Raw genomic sequence first — 25,359 nt, 5'->3', positions numbered from 1 at the left:
GAGTTCTGAGCGAGACAGTTGTTCAATTAAGAGAACAGATTTTTTAGACTATTCATCTGTTAGCTGGAGAAAATAAGGTGCTATGGGACAAATGGTTAGTTGTGTATAATACATGAACCTAGGAATAATCATCAGGCTCTTGAAGACCTCATCAAGCAAGGAAATATATGCTAGTTAGCTTCAGTGGTCTTCAAGAAGAGGCTCTGCAGTTTTAAGCAATGTATCTCAAAGCTTGCAAAGGCATTTTTTTTTTTCCAAAATAAGCCTTAAAATTGTAAGTATGGAGTTAGCGTCACCATGTATATTTGAATTGTACAGTGAACCACTGGGATAATTTAGGCTAACTGACTCCATAACCTCTTAATTATCTTTGACAGTTTAGAAAAATTAGTGCTTCCTATCCTGAGTTACCCAGGTAATTACACTTGTAAACCTTACCTACTGTCTTTTATTGTAAATGATGTTCTAATTTGAGTTGGCACTCTTTTAAATGACATTTTAGGGTTCAAATTCTTTCCTAGGAGATAGAGAAAACTTAAGAAAAAGGTCCTCTAGAACCCCAACTCTTGAAATAGCTGCCAGTAAACCAGGAAAAAATTCCGCATCAAAAAAAGCCTAAAGCTCATCTCTATTCTGATACACATGGTCACAATTCTAATTTTCTAGTATTAAAAAACTTAATCAAATGAGGAAATATCCTGGTTTTAAAACGAATTGATGGTTTGTTTAATTAAAAATATTACAATTTTTTATGATACTCACATTTCCCAAGGCTGCCAAACTAGTTCCTTCTTCCATATTGTGCCAAGCTATTTGGCCAGCTAAATGGACAGTGATCTTATTTGATTCAAGTATACTGTAGAATCAGTGAGTCGTTTTCAGCTCTAAATTTACTCCCTCCTGTGATCCCACCAATAATAAACTACTAGCCTTCAGGGAACAGCATTAAATATTTTCCTCTTTTGGCAACTCAGTCTCTGAATTCAAAATCAAAAGATGCTTTCATGTCAAATGACCAATTCAAGTGTTTTTTAAATGCATTTTCATAAGATGCAGCATATATTTTTTAGCAACTAGCAAATAATTATATTAATATACCTATACCAATTGTTTAAATCATAATGAAACACTAACAAATAAAATAGCAATTACTAATATAAAATGGGGAAATAATTAGCCTGTTTTTACTCTTCGGCATTTATATAGAGAACATCTAAGATATTTTTGAGTAACGGTATTCCCAAGCAAAGTAAACCAAATATTTATCTGGTGGATTTAGGCAGCAGAACACAACACAGACAGTTTACATGTTTCAAGAAGTTACATACCTCCTGCAAGCAATATAACCTAATATCCAAATTATCTTAGTCAATTTGAGCCTCTATAACAAAGTACTATAAACTGGGTGACATAACAATAGAAATTTATTTCTCACAGTTCTGGAGACTGAAGTCTGAGATCAGGGTGCTAGCATGCTGAGGGTCTTGTTAGAGTCCTCTTCTGGTTGCAGACTGTCAACTTTTCATTGTACCCTCATATGGTGGAAAGACAGCTAGCTAGCTCTCTGGTCTCTTAAGAGCACTAATCTCATTCATGAGGGCTCCACCTTCCAAAGGTCCTTCCACCAACTACTATCACACTGGGATTATAGTTTCAACATACGAAATTTGGGAAGCACACGAACATTCACTCCATTGCACAAATCTTCTGACCTATCCTAAACTTATTAGGATTTTTCTCATTCCAGCTACAGAAATCTCATATGAAAGTCCATGACATTATTAAGTAGCAAAAAACGATGATATCCATCCACAAGATGCATTTTCCCCACTGCCCCTTAGTGGCCCTTTAAATACTAAACATTTATAAACAATTGATGACATGAGAGGATTACACAAGCAAAGATTTCACTCTTTTGTTTCACCTCTGATGTGCAAAAAGCCAAATGAGGTGAAGCTGATATAGGTTTAAAAAGAGCCTTGAGTGACATCCCTGGGTATTAAAAGGGAATGAAGAGAAACTTAGGAAAGGTAGAAACAGATCTCAGCAGATGTTAATTTTCTTGAGTTGCTGAAATTATTTAGGACAATTGCAAGTCAACAATCAGGGAGAAATTGATTTGGAAAAGTTAGATGAGGAGTTTAATTGAACATAAGAAAAAGCAATGAATCAGCACTTGGGTAACTACATAGGAAATGTTGACTCAGGAATTCAGCAGACTGGCTGATCTGCGAAATGGATCAATGTTAGAAATAAACATCACCATGATTTCCCATCTGCTACTGGTGTCAAGTCAGAAAGACTAGTTTTCAAATAATAAAAAAAGCAAATATTTGTGAAGTGCTAACTTAACAGCTTTGCCATATTACCTTAGTTATTCTCACAACAACCTGTGGGGACTCACCGAGAACCCCAGAATTGATATAAAGATTATTCTAAAGACATTTGAAATTCAACAGATGCAGAAAAACGCCTTCTCAGAACTTACCTTATCTCACTAAATGCAGAAACTACTGGGAGTGAGGCTGCCATACATCTCCTCTTCCAGAGAATTTTACTGGCCAGAAAGAAGACAGAGAAGACCACTTGTACCTGCATAAACAAACATTATCACAAACTTTCTTCTTTTTCATTTCTTCCCCTAAGTACTCATTTGTTCTTCCCTACATAGAAGACTTCACTCCCTCCTTCTTCTCCCTCATTAAGTTACCTCTCCCCTATTAAGTTAGGTATATAAATTCCCAGCTAACAACTAAGTTTAGAGTCACATTTTTCTGTGTGCTCCTGCCTGAATAAAAATCTATGTTTTGTCTAAGTTTAATTCCCAGGACCTCAAGAACTGAACCTAAGAGGGTAGAGGAAAAGATTTGCCTCCCCAACAAACCCTATAAGGTAAGTAATTTCATCTTCATTATAAACATGAGAAAACTTAGACTCAAAGAAGTTACAAAATTTGCCCAAGTTCATTAAACCAGAGGAATGAAGATTCAAATGCAGGTTAGGCTGGGCACTGTGACTCATACCTATAATCCCAGCACTTTGGGAGGCCAAGGCAGGCAGATCATATGAAGCCAGGAGTTTGAGACCAGCCTGGCCAATATGGCGAAATCCCATCCCTACTAAAAATACACAAATTAGCTGAGTGTGGTGGCACATGCCTGTAATCCCAGCTACTCTGGGGGCTGAGGCAGGAGAATCACTTGAACCCAGGAGGCGGAGGTTGCAGTGAGCCAAGATCACACCACTGCACTCCAGACTGGGAGACAGAGCAATACCCTCTCTCAAAACAAAACAAAACAAAAACAAAAAGCCACAAAAAACACATGCAAGCTATATTATCCCAGAGTCTACACTAGTATCACTTCATTAAATTGTTCTTATATGGTCTAGAGGCTTTAGCGGGCATGCAAACGGGCAGATCTTAAAAGTGATCCTTCTTACACCTTACAATTAGGTGTCTTAATTCTGAATGTTTTGGTATTTACCAGGAGGGGCATTATTTGGGTGACTGCAAGGTTTACCTAAATTATTTGGTAAAAGCAAAGATAAATGGAGCATTTAACTTTATTTTACTTCCTTCACAAGCTAGTTTCTAAGGTTGGTATGTTTAATTCATTGGAAAAAATTTCTTACATACAACTGAAAAACTGACTCAAGGTGAAAGAATCCAGCATGAGTAAGACTTGTAGTTTCTCACAGTCAGTAATGCAGAAACTGATCAGGCAATACACAGGACATAACACCAACCAGAGACCAATGCCTTTGAACTCCCAGACATGGTCTAACTTTGCCCAGCTGAAGAAACAGCCACTGAACAGTCATTACTAGCAGCCATGAAAGAAGAAGACAGCCAGCCAACCTCACAGTGAGTCGACTGCAGTTCAAAGGATATGTATTAAAGGAGTAAGCTGGGGATGGGGGTGAAAGGGAAGTAGGATGGGGGTGTAAAGGTAAAAAGAATGTCTCTGTGATACACACAGATAGGAAAGCAAGCACTGAAGTAGGCAGCACCACAGAGCTGTGTTAAAGACGCCAAGACAAATACTACTACTTCCCTCCAGCTAAAACAATGGAGATGAATTAACATGCATAGATTTCTAGGGCATTTTTGAGAAAAAAAATCAAGATATAAAACAATACATGTAACATTTTGTTTTTAAAAATCCACAAAATGGTATATATTTCCCAGGGATATACACATATAAATGTCCATCGGCATATGCACAATAAAAAGACTGGAACCATACCATAGAAATAAACAGAGACCACCCAAAATGAGAACAATCAGAGGCTATTTATTCATTACTTACTAAAACAAGGGAGTCAAACACCATCACTTGTGTTTGGCAGATGCTCACAGGCAGCCAAGGCAGAAATGAAAAGCTTTATAGTGAAAAGAGGGAAGACTCACAAATGCTACAATTGAAACTGTTGGTTTGGGAAGCTAGAGGTGGGTAATTACAAGTGAGCCATCTTATGTGGTTGGTTTGGGGAGTACATTTGGCTTTGTCTTGTTGGTTCTGAGTTAAAAGCCGACAGTCATTGACCAAGCACTGACACTTCTGAACCAATTGTATCAGAGCTTGTGGTTTGGCTTCCCAGGCTGGTTGCTGCAGAGGTTGTGTGTCTGAGTTCTGTTGACATATATGGTCTGGTCCTTGTCCGTCTGTATATTTAGTCTCTCAGTATGCACCAAACTAATATTAGTGGTTACTACTGGCAAGATGGGAAGGGATAGGGTCAGCAAATAATTTCATATTTTGTAATTCTAAGTTTGTGTATAAGGAGAATATATTTACTCATTTTTTTACAATTTTGTAAAATTCTGAAGCAAAATGGCAGAAGATTGACAGCTATCATTCCTAATCCTCACAACACTGCAAGATGAGTTGTATTCTTATTTTACAGTGGAGGAAAGTGAGGCATTAACAAGTTAACCAGTTCAAGACCACACAGTTGATAAACAGCAAATATGGAATTTAATTTCAGGCATATCTGATCCTAAAAGTTACTTTTCACTATGCCACGCTGCTGCTTACAAATGTATAGTTATACTAACACTAAAAGACAGAAAGGGCTGGGCATGGTGGCTCATGCCTGTAATTCCAGTACTTTAGGAGGCTGAGACAGGAGGGTCACTTGGGCCCAGGAGCTTGAGACCAGCCTGGGGAACAAAGTGAGATCCTATTCTACAAAAAATTTTTAAAAATTAGCTGGGTGTAGTGGTGCATGCCTGTGGTCCCAGGCACTTGGAAGACTGAGGCAGAGGGATCACTTGAGCCTACAGTAAGCCACGTTTGCCCCACTGTACTCCAGCCTGGGTGACAGAGAAAGACCCTGTCTTAAAAAAAAAAAAAAGAGAGAGAGAGAAAAAAAAAAAAAGGCAAGGTGCGGTGGCTCATGCCTGTAATCCCAGCACTTTCGGAGGCCGAGGCGGGCGGAACATGAGGTCAGGAGATTGGGACCATCCTGGCTAACACGGTGGAACCCTGTCTCTACTAAAAAATTCAAAAAATTAGCCAGGCATGGTGGCGGGCGCCTGTAGTCCCAGCTACTCGGGAGGCTGAGACAGGAGAATGGCATGAACCTGGGAGGCAGAGCTTGTAGTGAGCCAAGATCCTGTCACTGTACTCCAGCTTGGGTGACACAGAAAGACCCCGTTTCAAAAAAAAAAAAAGAGAGAATGGCCATTTTTACTCCTTACAAAGGGTGAGCATAACATATTAGATTAACCCAATATTAGAATCTATTAGTACAATAGCATCTATCTACTAAAATGGTATTAGAACTCAGAAATGGCTGTTGCCATGCCAAGTTATCTGAAGTTACAGAACTTGACACGTGACAGCACGTGAAGTCCTGCCTGAAGTCTGATCCTTTGTACTTCCAGAAGGGTAGCTTTGGCTTTTGAGAAAGAGATAGCATTTAAAATGTAGTTATAACTAATGAGAAAGTAGGTAACTTTCAGAAAATTCCTTTTAGAACACCATCTATCACCTATATCATTGATAATGGTGTTAGCCAATTTCTAATCTAGGAAATGCTAATATATCAATTTCCTATGGGTTTAAAGCAGTTGTGTGAACCAGCTGACTGTTTTTCATGTGGTAATGTAGTTAACTTAACTTTGATTACCTTGATGATCAAGAACTTATCAAGGTACCTCTAAATTAAGAAGGGTTAACCAATTGTTGCAGGATTAAACTTTTCTCTTTTTAAAATCTCTACTTGGAACCACAGGTTGTAATGATCCGTAATTTTAAAAACAACAGTTTTATGTTGGGTAACTACAGAACTCACATGGAAAAACAGATTAATATGTATAAATATTTTTGCTATTTACTGCCCTAAATATTACATCGATGATTTACATAGTAACTCAGTGCTTCTCAACACTGAAACAGCATAGTAAAATAATCTGGAGATCTTAAACAATAATATCAATGCCCTCCTCCCTTCCTCCAAGATTCTGATTTAATTGGTCTAGGGAAGGTCTCTGCATCAGTATTTTTTAAAAGGTCACTAGTTGATTCTAATAGGCAGCCTAAGTTGAAAAGCACTGCTATAGATGAAGATGCTAAGATGAAAAGGACTTCATGATGTGGTTCGGTTTGTTCACCAGCATACATCCCTTTGGAGAATCATTATCTCCTATGCTATGAGTTCCTGGTGAGGCTGACCCTGACTCTTCTAAACCATAGCGAGTCCTCGTAGTGTGCACATGACCCAGTTCAGAGTAATACTTTGTATACATTGATGCTATATCATTAGATACACATATTTTATACCCTCATAGTGGCTTAGTATTTTTGTCATTATGAACCGTACATTTTATTTTTACAAATGCTTTTACCTTATAGTTTGCTGCTATGGTTCGAATGTGCCTGCCAAAACTCATGTTGAAATTTAATTGCCATTGTGAGACTGCCTTTGCAAACATTATAACTGAGAGACTTATGACAGTGAAAGAGATCCCATCTAACCAACTCCATCTGGCCTTTAACCTCAAACTGCCCTTGATCATTCCTGGGTGTGGGCCAAGCTAACTTTGGGAGAAATTTAATTTACAGTTTAAATGAAAATAACACTTTCCCCAAACTAACCCACCTTTATAACATGAACGAAAGGCCACCAGATTAGGAAGATGAGAGGGCCTGAATCCTGCTAAAATACAGGTATAAAAGATTACTACCCATTATTCCAGAGGTCATGAGATTTGTTAACTTCTTCGATTACTCCTGTATTGATTTTTTGAGATGTCTTTTCAGGCTTTTGCACTTCTGACTACCAGATAGCCCCATGTGGACCTGCAATTCTGGATTCAACCAGTCTTATGGCCCTCACACAGATGCAGACAGTGCAGGAGGGCTGGTTTCCACACTCCTATGATTGAATCCCCAACCAATCAGCATTTCCTAATCCCTAACCCCCTGCCTGTCAACCTATCCTCAAATAGCCTCCAAATTTTCAGGTGGCTGATTTAAGTTATAATAAAATTCCTATCTCCTGTTTAGTTTGATCTAACATGTATTAAACTCTCTATTACAATTCCCACGTCTTGATAAATAGGCTCTATCTGGACAGTGGGCAAAATGAACCCATTAGGTAGTTACAATTGTAATAGTATTAAGAAGTGAGGTCTTTAAGAAGCGATTAGGTCATAAGAGCAGAGCCCTCATGAATAGATCAAAGTCATTATGATGGGAGTGGGTTAGTTTCACTGGAGTAGGTTCCTGATAAAAGGATGAGTTTGGTCAGATTTCCTCTCTGTCTCGAGTGCTGTCTTGCTTGCCACGTGATGCCTTCCTCCATGGGATGACCCTCACCAAATGCCAGCACCGTGTTCTTAAACTTCCCAGCCCAAGAGTTATGAGACAAATATATTTCTTTTCCTAAATTATAGTCTACGATATTGTTACAGCAGCAGAAATGAGACTAAGACATTTGCTTCATCTAACTTTATGTAAATTTGATTTATGAAATCAAATTTTAAAATATATATATTTTCATTGAAAACTTTTTTTTGAACATTTATAAATGTATCTGACATAAACTATGCTAGTATTTCTTTGGCTAGTGCTGACATATTTTTCTATCCTTTTGATATTTCTGCATTCTCACAATTTAAACATCATGCTGGTAAACAGTACAACATTGACTTTGTCACTTAATGATTTTCTTCTTTACATTTAATGTAATTATTGATACATTTGTATTTAAATCTACCACTTTATGAAGTGCTTTCTGTTTACATTGTCTTCCTTTCTTGTTTTCTTTTTGGATGCAATTTTAATCGTATTTTGCCCTCTGAATTATCTTGAGGTTATATAAAAATCACTTAGGAAGATACTACTGTTTCTTTTTATTATCTAATTAATTTTACAGTCATATTTTATTTTCAAGCAGACGTGCAACAAAACATGTTTCATTTTATTGTAGTCATGAGAAAAGCATGTTTGAAAAGCAAGCCATCATAATTTTGAGAGAAGTTCTGGGGAACTTGCTAGGGGCGGAGAATAGTCATTTGATCCCATGATCTACATTAGAGGTCGGCAATCTACATATCCCATGAACAAAATATAACCAAAAGACTGGTTTCAGATGGCCTGTAAGCTAAGGAAGGGCTTTACATTTTTAAAGGGTTGAAAAAAAAAATTAAAGAAACATATGTGACAGAAACCATTTATTATCGATCTGGCCCTTTACAGAAAAAGTTTGCTGATGGCATACCCTATATTATCTTGCCAAGACCTGTAAAGGTCTGAGAGTTTTATCCTACTTGCAGACTAGTAAATTAGCTTGCTACTATTTCATGGATGCTAGTGGGACACAGGATAATCCGGCGTAAGAAACAAATGACTTTGTTATTTACAGCAATAGCAGTCATCAGAACATCAGCATTAGTACCAATTCCTTATGCCCCAATTTCCACCAGGTAATATGAAGAGAGGCAGGTGACACCAGCATGCACAGTAGCTGGTTACAGGAGATGATAAGGAGCTTAGGGCACCCAAATATTTTATAATGGACAGTAAGCACACCTGCTCTTTGCTCTGCAGTGAGACATTATCTCAATCTTCCAAGACTGTTTGCTACAAGTTACAAATATTTAAGAAAAGATAGTTTGGAACAAAGTCAATGCCTCTGATTACAAGATATAGAGAAATACAAGAGAATCATGGAGCACTGTGATCCAATAATCTAAATTTGTATCTATAATGGCCTTCAGATTTTATGAGTTGTATCATTTCAAAAGTTCATCTGAGCCAAGTGCTAAAGTATTTTCAGTATTATCTTAAAGAGTGGAGGAAATAACAGTTACATCACCTCATAGGGATTTCTAAAGGCAGTTTAAAATCTTAACGTTTAAAAAACTATTATTCAGCTATTTAAAAACTTCTGATATGAAGAAGGATTGATTTATGGTAGGGGCCAGGTGGTAACTTACTCTATAGTCATCTTCTAACTAATTTGGTAACTCGACATTTTCTTTGGTGGATGCATAAACTATATCATGTTCTACAAAATTTTATTATTACAGTCCAAAATGTTTTAAAATTATCCCAGGATTTGGCTAGGCACAGTGTACAGTTGGCTGTAATCCCAACACTTCCGGAGGCCAAGGCAGGTGGATCACTTGAGGTCAGGAGTTCGAGATCAACCCTGGCCAACACGGTGAAACCCCATCTCTATTAAAAAAATACAAAAATTGGCCGGGCGCGGTGGCTCAAGTCTGTAATCCCAGCACTTTGGGAGGCCGAGACGGGCCCCCGGATCACGGGTCAGGAATCGAGACGCATCCTGGCTAACACGGTGAAACGCCCGTCTCTACTAAAAATACAAAAAACTAGCTGGGGGCCGAGGTGGTGGGCGCCTGTAGTCCCAGCTACTTTGGGAGGGCTGAGGGAAGGAAGAGATGCGTGAACGCCGGGAGGGCAGAGCTGCAGGAGCTGAGATGCGGCCACTGCACTCTAGCCTGGCCGACAGAGCGAGACTGCCGTCTCAAAAAAAAAAAAAAAAAAAAAATTAGGCCTGGTGTGGTGGCACAGCCTGTAGTTACAGCTACTCCCAGGAGGCTGAGGATGGAGAATGGCTTGAACCTGGGAGGCGGAGGTGGCAGGCGAGAAAAGGATAGTGCCACTGTACTGGTAGCCTGACAACAGAGGACTCTATCTCAAATAAAGTAAGAATAAATAAATAAATAAATAAATAAATAAATAAATTCAATCCAGGATTTAATAAGAAATACACATTTTACAGAAGAAATTTAAACGCAGCGGGGGCGTACGAGCTGTAAGAACAATTTTAAATGTATTGATTTAACAAGTATTATAGTTGATATTTAACATCTAGAAGTAGAGCCAACAGAGCAGTTTTTCTGGCAGCAATAATAAATGGACAGGTGCTTCAAAAAATTACGACTTGTTTAAAAGAACCTTTTGTTAGATGAAAGTTTACAAGATGTAAACTTGATAAACATTCAGTTTAAATATTTAAAAAGCTGCTCTATAGAAAGCAGCTGTAAAATTGGGAATCTTGAGAAAATCTAGGATCATCTAAATGTCAGACATGGGACAGCAGAATTCTCTAAAACATGACACCTTTTTAACCTCCGCAGTATGAATCCAGGCAGAACTGATCTGATTTGCTTTAATATAGGCCTGAGCCTGAGAGCCGAGAAAGCAAGATTACTTTGGGACATATGGAATCCTGTGTCCAACAAGTATCGGCTGGTAAGGGCCTTGAGTTTCTAGACTACTGAACAAAAGCGCAGCTAAGACTGATGTTCCACTAAACATAATTTTCCTGAGTAATTTTAACGTAACTTTAATAACCATATAGGAAAGAATATAAACTAAAAAAGTCTTGCATGATTAGTTGCTCTTTCACTACTAGGCTGCTGTTTAGATTTGTTCAGTCCTTTACATAGTTTTGGGTTAAACTAGAAGTCATTTTAGCTGAGACTAAGTAATGGGCCAGGTCACGTGGACTATTTTTATACATTCATGATACTAACTAATTTAACATGCCTTAAGTGTTCTGATAAAATCCATATTTTAACTGTCTATTAAATATCTTATAATGATTCCAAAGGCAAATTTAGAATATAGAAAAGTCCACATAAATCAATTTCATTTTATTTCATTTACACATGCCGACATTTAACCAAAAATTAAATCTTATAGAGCTGCTGGAACATCTGCTAGTCTCTGAAGGGTGTTTTAGGTGAGGTAAGAACCAGCGTTGAAGGAAGGGTGGGAAAAGGATGGCTTTATGTCTGGTAAGATATGTCTTTTTACTAATGAAAACTTCCTACTTACTGACTTTAGGAATGCCTGAAGGAAAAAAGAATATAGGAATCATTTAAATTTAAACACATTTTTTTTTGACCCAGCCCAAAACTCATTAGATTTATCATATTCATCTGTCTACAGTGAATTTTTTCCTAGGTGTGTTCTCACAGACTTCTTTGAAAAAAAGAAAGAAAAAAGGCTGAGTTATATGTAAACTAAATTTACCTATCATTATACATTTACAAGACAAAGGGCAATACAGGAAATGGGCTTCTAAGCAATTTGGAAATTATATATAACCTGAAAGTCACAAAGATTAAAATTTATGTACAAAAGTTATAAACAAAGTATAAAATTAACCACAAAATGGGAAAATACTTGCAACACATAATAGACAAAATATTAATTTATTTAATTTACAAGTTTTACAAATCACTAAGAAAAAAATGCAACTTAGTAGAAAAATAGGCAAAAGATATTAACAGGCAGTTGACAGAATGAAATCATGCTCAACTTCACTCATAATTAAATAAATGCAAACTAAAATAAGTTATACTTTTCAACTGTGAGAGCAGTAAAGGTAAAATATTCTGATAACACACAATGTTGGCAAGTAGCAGTTGATAGAAATGTAAATTAAAACAACTTTTTGGAGGGCAATTTTGCCATATATATCAAAATTTAAAATGCTTGTACTGTCTCAACTGTAATTTTATAGCTAGGAATTTAATGAATAAACTCTCAAAAATTACAAGGTTCATTTTCCAGTGTACTCACTGATCCATTACTGGTAATAACAAAAAACGGAAAATAATCTAAATCTCCATCAGTCTGCCTAAATAAATTATTACATACCCAATCAATTCAATATTATTTAGCACTGAGCAGAAAGAATCATACATGGTGTTAAAAAAGTGAAAAAAAAAAACCTTTTGAATAATATCCATTTATTTATATGAAGAAATATATATAATTTTTTTCAGGAAACAAAAGAAACAATGACACAGCTAAAACAGATCTTTAGGGAGAGGAATTAGTAGACTTCATTTTTCATTTTATATCTTTATGACTGATTTAAACTTTTATTTTGCCACATATATGTAAAAAATTTGTACATATATAACATATTTTAAATAATAGTTATTATTGTAGTACTGTTAAAGAGTATTTTAAAGAAAAGAAACCACATGGATAATTGTTCATGGGCCCAGTCATTCAATATGTATGGTATAGAATTTGTATCATCCACATTGAGATACCTTTTCAAAATAATGACTGCAAAAAAATGGGTTTCCATTCTTTTTAGATGTTATTTTAAAATTCATTTCATAATAAAATCTAATACCATAGTAAAACTCATTTTTTTCCCTTTCTCCAGAAACTTTAAGCAAATACTTGAAGTTATGGTAAAGAATCTTAAAATAATGCCATTCTTGGTTCAACCACTTGGGAAAACAGTGTGCCATTATCTATTGAAGGTGAAGATACACATACTCCATGAACCAGCAATACCCTCTAAATATACACCCTAGAGAGAAATCTACTCATATATTCACCATGGTATGTGTATACAAATGTTCACAGCAGGAGTGTTTACAATAGCAAAAAATAAAAGCTAACTTCGAAACTACTAAAATAGTAATTAACATTAGAATGGCTATATTAATTATGGCATATTTGTACAATGGTATATCTATACAAAGGAATCATCCTTAGGCTTGCAGAATAAATTTTAAGGTTTGGGCATTTATAACTCAAAAATAAAGTACAAAGATGCTGAATATGGAACTGTGTCCAAACCATCATAATAAAAATTAGTACCAGTACAGAGAAGAGATTCTGCATTTAGATTAGAAGATGGAACTTCTAATTACTTCTTCATTATTAAACCTTTAATATTCATTCCTAAATTAGATTTAGCCATTCCTTTTCAAGAACATTTCCTGATATATTTCATAAACTGCAAATACTCTTAGACAACCATACTAATATATCCTTCCTATCATCATTATTCATATTCACCTAGCCTCACACAAAGAAACCTCTAAGAAGTATAAAGAAGCATGTCAAGAGGCTAAAAACCACTACTTAACAAAACAATCTTTTTTGTTTTTTTCCTTTTCTTCTTTGAGAAGGAGTCTCACTCTGTTGTCAGGCTGGAGTGCAGTGGCATGATCTTGGCTCACTGCAACCTCCACCTCCTGGGTTCAAGCAATTCTCCTGCCTCAGCCTCCCGAGTAGCTGGGATTACAGGCGTGTACCACCATACCGGGCTAATTTTTGTATTTTTGGTAAAGACGGGGTTTCACCATTGTTGGCCAGGCTGGTCTTGATCTCTTGACCTTGTGATCCTCCTGCCTCAGCCTTCCAAAGTGCTGGAATTTGGTGTAAGCCACCATGCCCAGCCTTTTTTTTTTTTTTTTTCTGAGATGGGGTCTCACTCTGTCACCCAGGCTAGAGGGTAGTGGCATGATTTTGGCTCACTAAAATCTCAAAATCTCTATCTCCTGGGCTCAATGAGTTCTCCCACCTCAGCCTCCCAAATAGCTGAGACAACAGCTGTGTGCCACCATGCATGGCTAATTTTTGTATTTTTTGCAGAGATGGGGTTTCACCCTGTTGCGCAGGCTGGTCTCGAACTCCTGAGCTCAAGCGATCCTGCTGCCTCAGTCTCCCAAAGTGCTATGATTACAGGTGTGAGACATCAAGTGATAGGGTTTGGCAAATCTCATCTTGAATTGTAGCTCCCATAACTCCCCCATGCTGTGGGAGGGACACAGTGGAAGATAATGGAATCACAGGGGCGGTTTCCCCATACTGTTCTCCTGTCAGTGAATAAGTCTTATGAGATCTGATGGGTTTATAAGGGGACACCCTTTCACTTGGCTCTTATTCTCATTTGCCGCCATGTAAGACGTACCTTTTGCCTTCCATCATGATTGTGAGGCCTCCCCAGCCAAGTGGAACTGTGAGTCCATTAAACCTCTTTTTATTTATAAATTACTCAGTCTCAAGTATGTCTTTATCAGCAGTGTGAAAATGAACTAATACACCGTGCCTGGCCAAAACCAAAATCTTCTTAACTCATGTTCCACATTTAAACATATGGTAGCAGCGGTGAAGGAGAATGAAGTTTTGAATTGTTAGAGCATACATGCACACACAGGTACACACGCACACACAAACCATTTTGTAAGAGGAACATTTCTTTTAAATGTTAGCCATGTGTTAATTTTCACTTAATATTTGTAGGAACAGTTTCAGTTACATGTTTAACACAATACCATTTTAATACTAGTATTAAAAATGTTTTATAACCTTTATAGCACAGGAAAACACAGGTTTCTCCCAATTGGCAGAACTTGTCATCATGGGGGATTCCAGTAAAAGACAATTTCCCAATCTGCCATGTACAGCCAGCTGCCTAAATTTGGACCAATAAGATTTGGCATGTGTGTGTGATAGGGAGTTGTTTTCTACTCTCTACTTTTTCCTTCTCACTGACTAAATAATAGCAACAAATGAAGGCTCCCATCTTTAAATCAGACGTAGAAGCCTCCTGACAAGAATGGCAGAACTGCCTGGCCAGCTTCAGACAGGTCATTTCTAGATTGCTGTCTGAGTAAAACAGAAATGTCTATTATATTCAGCACCGAAATTTGAAGATATTGTTATAGAAAATTTTAATGTAAAAGTCTAAATACTCAGTTAAATTATTTGTAGGAAATAGTTGAATGATTTTCATAAGTCAAGGCAAAAATCTTTGTCATAAGAATTAGGGGATAAAGATAAAATCTTAAAAATATGTACACATGGATTGTTATGTATATGATCATGTGACATTAAAGGTCTCTCTATGCATTACATATGCATTACATCAGCGGTCCCCAACCTTTTTGGCACCAGGGACCATTTCCTTCCACGGACTGGGGTGGTGAGGGTGGATGACTTTGGGACATCACATTTATTGTGCACTTTATTTCTATTATTACTACATTGTAATATATAGTGAAATAATTATACAACTCACCACAATGCAGAATCAGTGGGAGCCCCGAACTTGTTTTTCTGCAACTAGATGGTTCCAGCTGGGGGTGATAGGAGACAGTGACAGATCATCAGGCATTAGATTCTCACAAGGAGCACATAACCTAGATGCCTCCCACGCACAGTTCACAATAGGGTTCACGCTCCTATGAGAATCTAATGCCGCTGCTGATCTGACAGGAGGTGGAGCTCAGGCAGTAATGTGAGTGATGGGAAGTGGCTGTAAATACAGAGGAAGTTTCCCTTGCTTGACCACTGCTTATCTCCTGCTGTGCAGCCTGGTTCCTAATGGTACCGTTCTGTGGCCCAGGGGCTGGGGATCCCTGCATTACATCAAAGGTAAAAATCACACATACACAAAGACCAAGATACTTACAATAATAAATTTTCTAAATAGTTGAATGTCAACACTATGATAAACAAAACTGCAATGCAACTGACTAACTGGAGAAAACCAATTTCGTTTAGGGTTTTTGTCCATAATACATGAAAAAGCTCTTAAAATGGGTAAAATGACAAAGAACATTGTATTAATACTGATTTTTGGTTGCAAGCCACAGAAACCAAGACTCTGGTTAACTTAGACGAAGTGAATTACTGTGAGAGTATGGAAAGTTAAAAGAAAGAAGAAACAGATGCAGGACAAGGGAAGTAGTTCCACAGCGTGCTAGTGGCAGGACTACCATACAGTCTTCCCTGAGTACTGCCACTGGAATGGGCAGTTCCTTAGAAACAGACTGAGGTGGCATAGAGATGGCATAGAGAAAGCATACAGAAATGGCATGGAGAAAGTTTGATGGAGCGTGCTCTCAGGAGACACAACTATAAGGAAATGAGGAAGGCAGGATTGGGCAGAGGAAGAAGCAGACTCACAGTGAGGATGCCGCTGAAGCCTCAGTCCATCCTACAAGGTGTTCTTTGAAGTAACAGCTCTTTAGAATTGTCCCAAATAGAGTCAATGCCCTTTATAGTCACCATCAGCCAGTCAGTGGCCTTGGGTTGCCCTCAGGCAAGGCAGTTCCCCAGGGAGGGAGGAAGTGAGATATAAGCAACTGAGAGTCCCACAACTGGACTTACTTTTCTGACTTTGCATCACATCACCCAAAATTCAAAACACTTATGAGAGCCAGATTGGCACATTTGGTCATATGTTCACAATTTGGCTGGGGTAGGCAAGCTCCTCTATTATGTCCTTCCAAAACTACACACAGAGAGGTAATTCCAGTAAACAAATTACCCCCACCTCACCAAAGAAACAAAACAAAACCCAAACAAAAACAACAACAAAAATTTGTATGCTATTACCACAACCAGCCAGAATGGAAACCACAGAATGGAAACCACACTTCTAGGATACAGTAATGGTCTACTATAGATATCAATGGGCAATTCAGATATAAAAATATATAAATGATTAATAAACTTTAAAAACTATAACTTCACTAGGAGCCAATGATCTGCAAATTAAACTATCTTTTTTTTTCTTTTTTTTGCTAATCAGATTGACAAAGATTAAGAAGAAAGATTTTACTCAGACTTTATAGGGTTAGTGGAAGGCAGGCATTCAAACACAATGTTGATAGAAGGATAAACTGGTAATAACCTTTCTGAAAATCAATTTTGATATGTGTGCCAAAAGTTTTAAAAATATACATACCCTGCTATTTTACTTCTAATAATTTATCCTAAGGAAATACTCAATTAAGAAAGACATACACACAAAGATATCCAATTAGCACTGCTTGCTCTTATTTATAAAGGAAATAAAAAGGGTTTAAAAATAGGTGATAGATTCAGTAAATTATGATAAATCACATGATGCAATATTATGAAGCCATTAGAAATCATGCAATTGCAAAATATCCATTTTCATATATGCAGAAATGTTCACATTACTGGTTTTAAAAATTATAAAACATACAATAAATCATTTTGTCATACCATAAACAGGAAAATGTTTATTTCCAGGCGGGTGAAGGCTTATAAGGTTACTTCCTTTTGCGCCTTTATTTCCTATGACTGTCTATATCTAATCATGTATTACTTTATAATTAGAAGAATATATAAAAGAATACTTACTGGCATTAAATTCTTGATCATATAGCCTATTAATAGTAGAGATTAAATTCGATTGGATATATATTCCTATATATAATAGAGCATATAAATTCTTGATATATATCCTTATTATATATCAAGAATTATGCTATAGAATATACATCAAGAATCATATAATATGGACAATATATCAATAATTTAATATCTATATATAATATAGAATATATATTAAGAATTTTATGTCTTTAGAAATTGGTTACAATTCAGCTAGGCATGGTGGGTGTCTCAGCCTGTAATCCCAGCACTTCGGGAGGTCAAGGCAGGTGGATCACTTGAAGTCAGGAGTTCAAGACCAGCCTGGCCAACATGGTAAAACCCCATCTCTACTAAAAACACAAAAATTAACCAGGCCTGTTCGTGAGCACCTGTAATCCCAGCTATTTGGGAGGCTGAGGCAGGAGAATCACTTGAACCCGGGAGGTGGAGGTTTGCAGATCATAACCGAGATCATGCCACTGCACTCCAGCCTGGATAACAGAGAGACAGTCTAAAAAAAAAAAAAAAAGAAATTGGTTACAATGGAATTTTAGTTCAAATCTCTTAAAAACAAGAAACATTTCTTGACTAATCAGAAGAGCAGACACTCAGGGCCATATTCAAAGTCAGCTGGTACTTTCAGTTTTAAATGAAAACAATTACCTGAACTCTAACAACCTGTCTTTACCTTCATAATCATGTTTTTAAAAACTGCAATATTGAACCTAATAGTTTTGGCCCACATTTAAAGGAAGATTAAATTACTTGGAAAGGGCCCAGAGGAAAGTAATAAAAATAATTACATATTTAGAAATTTGGTCCTATAATGACATGCAAGAGGAAATCATTTAGAAAATAAAACTGAAAATAACCTTACACTTTTATGGGTTACCATAACCTCTGAAGAACAGGATAAGAAGCCAAAAAATTGAATTATTATGAGAATAATTTAATTTAGTCATTAGGAAGAACATCTTATTCTTGAATAAGTATTTGAGTAATTATTAATGTCCAATGCTATGTAATAAGGACTTGTAACCACTAGGATGTGTTACTAAAAATTCTTTTCTTAAAACAAAAGTGTCAAAGGTAGACTATTGTGTAAAGTAGGGGCTTATTACATAACCCTTTAAGATCTTTTCCATATTTATGATTTTAAAAAATTTCAGGCATCTAGAATAATTATAAAATGTTATCTTATTTTCATGGCTTTTAAAAGTCAAAATGGATTAATCACTAAGAAATATAAGAGGATAAAATATTAGAGATTTTCATTAATACTGAGGAAAATATAAGTATACAATTACTTAGGAAATGCGTTATATTTGACTCCATGAAGGGGGAGCAATTAAACTAATTATTAAGATGACAGTACAAGTGTGTTAAATGTCAGTATTCGTATTTTAAATCTTTTTTTAAAGTATAGTGCAATGTAGTGAATGCAGACAAAACTTTCCTATAACATATTTGTACAGATTTTTTTTTTTTTTAAAGATGGGAGTCTTGCTATGTTGTCCAGGCTGGTCTTGAACTCTGGGGCTAAAGCAATACTCCTGGCTCAGTCTCCCTAGTAGCTGGGACTACAGGCACACACCAACTTACCAGTAACACATTAGTTTTAAGGGGCTCAGACGAAGGAAAAAAAATGGATTTAAGATGGATAAAAAAGAATCATCCTTTGTCTGGGCTTGTTCCATCTTCCAAATATGTAGCAGCAACATAATGACACAAAAAACTGCCCTAAAAATCTGTAACAGAAAAAAAAACAGCTTATATACTACTCAAAAAATTACCTAAATACCTCTCAAAATCAAAACAAAAGCAAAGTTAAAACAAAACAGGACATACTTGCAAGAAAAGATATGACCTAAAGGTTGTATCTTAGCACTGTTTGGTTTTTGAATAAAACATTAAGTTTTAAGCATTTATTTAATGTTTACATACATTAGGCTTTACCATACTATCAGGCACTGTTCTAAGTACTTTACGAATAGTACTTAATGTAATCCTCATAGCTCCATAAGAAAGCTGGGTATGGTAGCTCACACCTGTAATCCCAGCACTTTGAAAGGCCCAGGCCGGCAGACTGCTTAAGTCCAGGAGTTCAAAACCAGCTTAGGCAATATGGCCAAACCCTGTCTCTACAAAAAACAAAAAAATTAGCTGGGTATGGTGGCCGGTACCTGTGGTCCCAGCTACTCAGGAGGCTGAGGTGGGAGGATCGCTTGAGCCTGGCAGATCAAGGCTGCAGTGAGCTGTGATCTTAACACGGTACTCCAGACTGGGTGACAGAGCGAGACCCTGCCTTAAAAAAAAAAAAAGAAAAAGACAAAAAAAAGCTACCATTGTTATACCTCATTTTATAGATTAGGAAACTGAGGTACAGAGGTCATACTAGGCCAAGATCACACAACAAATAGTGGAGCTGATGGAGCTGAGATTCAAATCCAGGCAGTCTGGTGCTGGAGTCAATGTGTGTAATCACTAAGCTATTATATACAAGTAATTCCTTCAAATATTAATATTTGACAACAATTTTGAACTTTGAAGTTTGCAAATATCCATAGCCTGTCAGAAGTACAAAAGTAATCACAAATAACTTTTCTAATAAAGAATTTAAATTGGAAAAGATTTCCTTGACTAGCTTTACAACAAACACATGTGTAGACAAAAGTAGGGATAAGAAAAGAAAGAACGTTGTTTTTTAATGCCATTTGTATGAATTTATTACCTGGGTAGCAAAAAAGCATTTGAGCAGTTCTCTTTTGAAAGGACAATTTAAAAATATGGAACTGTACATTTCTTCGAGGAAAAGCACTAGTACAATTTCAATTAATGTTTAATTCTATGACTGACTAAAATCTTTATAATATTTTTAATTAAAGAAGAAGGTGACTGGGACTTAGGTAAGAAAGCAAACTCATAACATCTACTACAGAAACAAGCTTTTTTTTTTTTTTTGGATACAGAGTCTTACTCTGTCGCCCAGGCTAGAGTGCAGTGCTGCAGTCTTGGCTCAATGTGGCCTCTGCCTCCCAGGTTCAAGCAATTCTCATGCCTCAGCTTCCCTAGTAGGTGGGATTACAGACGCACACCAGTACACCCAGCTAATTTTTGTATTTTTAGTAGAGACGGGGTTTCCCCATGTTGGCCAGGCTGGTCTCAAAGTCCTGGCCTCATCTGATCTGCCTGCCTTGGCCTCCCAAAGTGCTGGGATTATGGGCATGAGCTACTGTGCTAGGCCTATAAAAATGCTTCTTTAGGGTAACTTTTTTCTTTTTCCTGTAATAGGAGAATCACATTATTTCTCAAGGGAAATACCATTTACTCAATTTGTACTCTGAATGCCATCTAATAAAACAGCAAAGCCACAACCATGCAGAATGTAGGCACAGCATGTCTCACTTAAACTCACTGTAAGAAAAAAAAGGAAAAGGGAGCTGATTTCAAAGGTTCTACATGGCTTTGCACTTCACATATTCTGATGCTGCAGATGCGAGAAGTTGTAGGTCTAACATAATTTATGTCTTCTTTTAGGACATTTTAGCATTTGTGAATTGAGAAGCTTGGAATAATAACTACGCAAGGTACTTCTAATCCTAAAATTCCAACTACATGAAATACGTATTATTAAGTACTCAGACACACACAATGTCAAAGGCTGGCCTTGTGGCAAAAAGGAAATACAGCAAAGAAAGTCAGGTCCCCACCATGGCACTGACAGCAAGTCTGTTCTCAAGGTTAGTCTCTAAACTGACAACTGGTAAGTCTGACAATGAAATACTTGCCAACAATTAAGTAGAGGAGACCTCTCCTGAGAAATTTTTCATCAATTTCATATACTACATTTTGATATCTCCTGGAATGTTTGTGGCCCTCCCCTTACTGGACTACTCTTTCATTTTGTTGGCTAATACATGTTACTAAAGTCAATATATATTCAACTTATTTTTCTCTGCCGCTTGGCCCAATTTAACACAGCTGATCCTGTTTTCAAATGCCTTCATCTGATTTTCTTCTTACCGCTTAGGCCACCTGACCTTTGTAGGTCTTTTATGTGGTCATTAATGTTGGAATTACTTATTTTTTATTTAACCAAGTTTTTCATCTGTAAAATGGATGTAATCTTATGATTTTCTTCATAGTGTTGTGAGAATTCAGTAAGATTATGAATGTATAGATTTTGGCACAGTACCCAGGACATAAATCACTACTATCAACTCACAGCTAGATTAGTGACATTGTGTCCTGCCTTCCCATACTTATTCTTCCTCTTATCCACTCTTCTGCTCATAATATAACTAGTTTTATTTTTATTTATTTATTTTTTGAGACAATGTCTCACTCTGTCACCCAGGCTGGATGCTGTGGCACAATCATAGCTCACTACAACCTCCACCTCAAGTGATCCTCCCACCTCAGCCTCCCAGGGAGCTGGGACTACAGGTGCATGTCACCATGCCCTGCTAATTTTTGTGCTTTTTTTTGGTAGAGATGGGGTTTCACCATTGTTGCCCAGGCTGGTCTCAAACTCCTGAGCTCAAGTCATACACCTGCCTTGGCCTCCCAAGTGCTGGGATTACAGGCGTGAGCCACCTTGCCAGGCCTAGAGAGTTTTAATAAGCACAAATCTGATCATGTGCCCCTATCGATCTGGAAACCCAGTAATGCTTTTATAGTAATACAGACTCATCTCTTACTACTTTTGCTCCCTAATCCCTCCCTATGCTTTAACCAAACTGATTTCAAGCTTCTTTGATAGTCCCTGCTCACTCCATGAGGGCATTTGACCACAATATTTCCCTTGTTTGAAACTCTCTGCAAGTTACAGTTTGGTCCTAATATTCCTTTAGACCTTTGTTAAAAAGTCACTTCCGTCTTGACTAAGTCTGGCCTATTTTGCTTTTTCCTTATACCATGTTCCTCCCTCCTAGAACTTCTGTTTGCAGTTACACATTTATATGAGTGACTACTACTTTTTATTACCACACATTTGTGTGTTTCCTCCAACAGACATCTCAGACTAAGCTCCTGATATTCATCCAACCCAAATCTGTTCCTTTAACCTCCTTTGCCATCTGAGGAAATAGCAATACCATTCTTCCAACTGGTCAGGTCAAAACCCTTGGACTCTCACACTTCACATCCATCAGCAAATTCTATTATGTCCCCAGAATTCAACTATTTTTCCCCATTTCCACTGCAACCCACTGTGGTCAAAGCGCTACCATCACTTCCTGGATTGCTGTAACAACTCTTACCACATCTCCTTGCTTCTTTGACTCAACCACTTATCCCTTGCCTACCTACAAGACAGCTAGATCAATCCTTTAAAAATGGCAGATGTCATTCCTCTACTGAAACCTTCCAACAACTTGCCATCTGCCAAGGACTGTTGTGTACCCCGCCAAAGTAGTATGTTGAAGCCCTAATCCTCTCCTCACATCTATGTGACTGTATTGGAGATGGTGCTTTTAAGGAGGTAATTAAGGTTAAATGAGGTGATTAGGGTAAAGCCCTGATCCCACAGAACTGGTGCCCTTATAAGAAAAGGAAGAGACAAAGCTCTCTTTATCATGTGAGGAGACACTGAGAAGGTACTTGTCTGCAAGCCAAAAAGAAAACCAGAACCTGATCATGCTGCCACTCTGATCTCATTCTTCCAGCCTGAAGAACTGTGAGAAAATACATTTCTACTGTTTGAGCCACCCAATCTATGGTATTTTGTTATGGCAGCCTGAGCTAACACACCATTCTACTCAAAGTCAAGTGTATCTAATAGCCAAAAAAGGTGCTAAACATTCTAATCTATTATGTCCCATATCCTAAGCTCTCTGATGTAACTGCCTTTGTTTCTTCCCATCTCTTAAGCAAGTTCCAGCCAAACTGGCTTACATGCAATTCCGTGAGCATGCTAGGCATGCTCCTGCCTTTGGGTCTTCTTTGGTTTTTCTCGGCTTGGGACACCTTTTTTCTCCAATAATTCACATCACTCACTTCCTCACTCAAATGTTACTTTCTCAGTGAGGCCATCTATGGAAAATTTATGATCCCCATTTCACACAAATATTCCATTTCCCTTTCCTTAGTACTCACTACTTGGATGCTATGTATTTTACCTATTTTTCTTGTCTATTGTTTCTCTCACTACAATGAACTCCATGAGAGATGGGATTGTCCGTTTTGCTCACTGCTATATCCTGTAAATACAGAGTAGCTCACAGTAGCTGTTCAATATTTATTCAACTAAATTAATGTTGAGTTCCAATAGTGGCAGAATTCGTCGTGGAGTTGAAAGGTACTGCACAGATCATCTACTAACGCAGCAATTCCCTAGCAGAAAACTGCACTGCTTAAAGGACCGCCTCATTTTTGTGGCCTCCTCTGGTTATCATTAAAGCTCAAAAGGAGCTTTAAAAATCCTGATGCAACAGCTGTTTTCCCTCACCATCTTATAGAGATAATAGGCTGAAAAGTTGTGAAGTTCAAGTAAGATAATGTTTATGACAATTTTTTGAAAATTGCCTGGTTGCAGCTTTTACTTACAGCATTTGCAAACAGTTCTGCCAACTCTGTGGCTCTTTCACCATATTTCAAGTGCTCAGCAAACGATAGTGTTCGTCTCCATAAAGTCAAGTTTAAAAATACAAGGGCCGGGCGCGGTGGCTCACGCTTGTAATCCCAGCACTTGGAGAGGCCGAGGCGGGCGGATCACGAAGTCAGGAGACCTGGTTAACACGGTGAAACCCGTCTCTACTAAAAATACAAAAAATTAGCCGGGCGTGGTGGCGTGCGCCTGTAGTCTGAGCTACTCAGGAGGCTGAGGCAGGAGAATGGCTTGAACCTGGGAAGCGGAGCTTGCAGTGAGCCGAGATCGCGCCCCTGCACTCCAGCCTGGGCAACAGAGCGAGACTCCATCTCAAAAAAAAAGAAAAAGAAAAACAACAACAAAAAACCAAACAAACAAATAAAGTACATAAATAAAAACTAAGTGACTGGAGGACGCCATTCATTGATTTTACTTAGGGCTTTGGGCATAATCTAGGTTTAAAAATTTCTGCTGCTGAGAAAGTGGGAAAACAGTTATATTCCCTTACATTTTACCGAAGAGAAACTAGACCTGCAGATGAGTGAGTACCTTTCTGTTTCTACATAAACAGAGGAATTCTGCACAACCCAAATCACGCAGAAACCTCCTGGTAAGGACTTCACGGGTAGTTATTGCCGGCATTGTATTCTGAGAGATGAGCTTCATATCACTTCTGGATATGCCTTAAATTAAAACTCATCTTGAAACAACATGACGTCTCAACGAGGCTGCCTTCTCACCTTGGAACACCAGCTTTTAAAATAAAGGTGTCATCAGAAGTGTGGAGACACCCACTGCATCACAACTGGAATCAATCTCTGGTTATGCCAACCTAGGTCTGCTGAGCAGGGTAAGTCTACTGCTCGAAAGCCGCACAGAGGAAATCCTCCCTCCCCTGGGTTCAGGCCCGGAATTACGAGCGGAGATTCGCGGCGGCGTGCCAGAGCCCAGAGCAAACCCGGCTGGGGAACCCACCTCGCCCGCGGCTCCGGAAGCGGCTGCCGCCCCGACCGGAAAGCCCCCAGCATCGCCCGCAGGAATAGCTGCGGGCCTGCGGCTCCAGCCCGGCCTCGGGTACCACGCGCCTGGTGGGAAGCGGCACTGACGCCTGCAGCATCTCGCGAGATTTCGGGCTCAGCCCAAGTACTGCGAGTTCATCAAAGGCGAGGGGAAAAAAAAAAAAAAAAGCCAGCGGGCGAGAGCCTCTGAAGTCCCGGCTGGGGCGCCGGGGTGGCAGCTGCCGCGGGAGCATCAGCTACCGGCGTGAGGCAAGGCAGGGCCCGCGCGCCGTCCGCAGCCCCGTTGCCTGGGCTGCCGGTTCACTGACGCGCGGCC

General features: G+C 38.1%; 2 long non-coding RNA genes across 2 annotated transcripts in view; both read right to left on the bottom strand.

Moving 5' to 3' along the window:
• Positions 1-17,289, bottom strand: part of LOC108533169 (uncharacterized) — a 72,878-nt gene extending 55,589 nt beyond the window's left edge. Inside the window, exons 1-2 of the long non-coding RNA XR_001886670.1 lie at positions 15,325-17,289; positions 2,489-2,592 (exon numbers count right to left, since the gene is read on the bottom strand). This is a non-coding gene — a long non-coding RNA (uncharacterized LOC108533169). The remainder of the gene's footprint in view (positions 1-2,488; positions 2,593-15,324) is intronic.
• A 617-nt stretch (positions 17,290-17,906) lies between these two features.
• On the bottom strand, positions 17,907-24,164 carry LOC108533170 (uncharacterized). Its single transcript, XR_001886671.1, has 3 exons — positions 23,982-24,164; positions 19,038-19,183; positions 17,907-17,946 (listed from the first exon to the last, which is right to left on the bottom strand). It is a non-coding gene; the product is annotated as an uncharacterized LOC108533170 (long non-coding RNA).
• Positions 24,165-25,359: the final 1,195 nt, after the last annotated feature.

The sequence above is a fragment of the Rhinopithecus bieti genome, unplaced genomic scaffold, assembly GCF_001698545.2.
Source record: "Rhinopithecus bieti isolate Rb0 unplaced genomic scaffold, ASM169854v2 scaffold_10351, whole genome shotgun sequence".
Lineage (NCBI taxonomy): Eukaryota > Metazoa > Chordata > Mammalia > Primates > Cercopithecidae > Rhinopithecus > Rhinopithecus bieti.
This window is presented reverse-complemented; position numbering and strand designations above follow the sequence as displayed.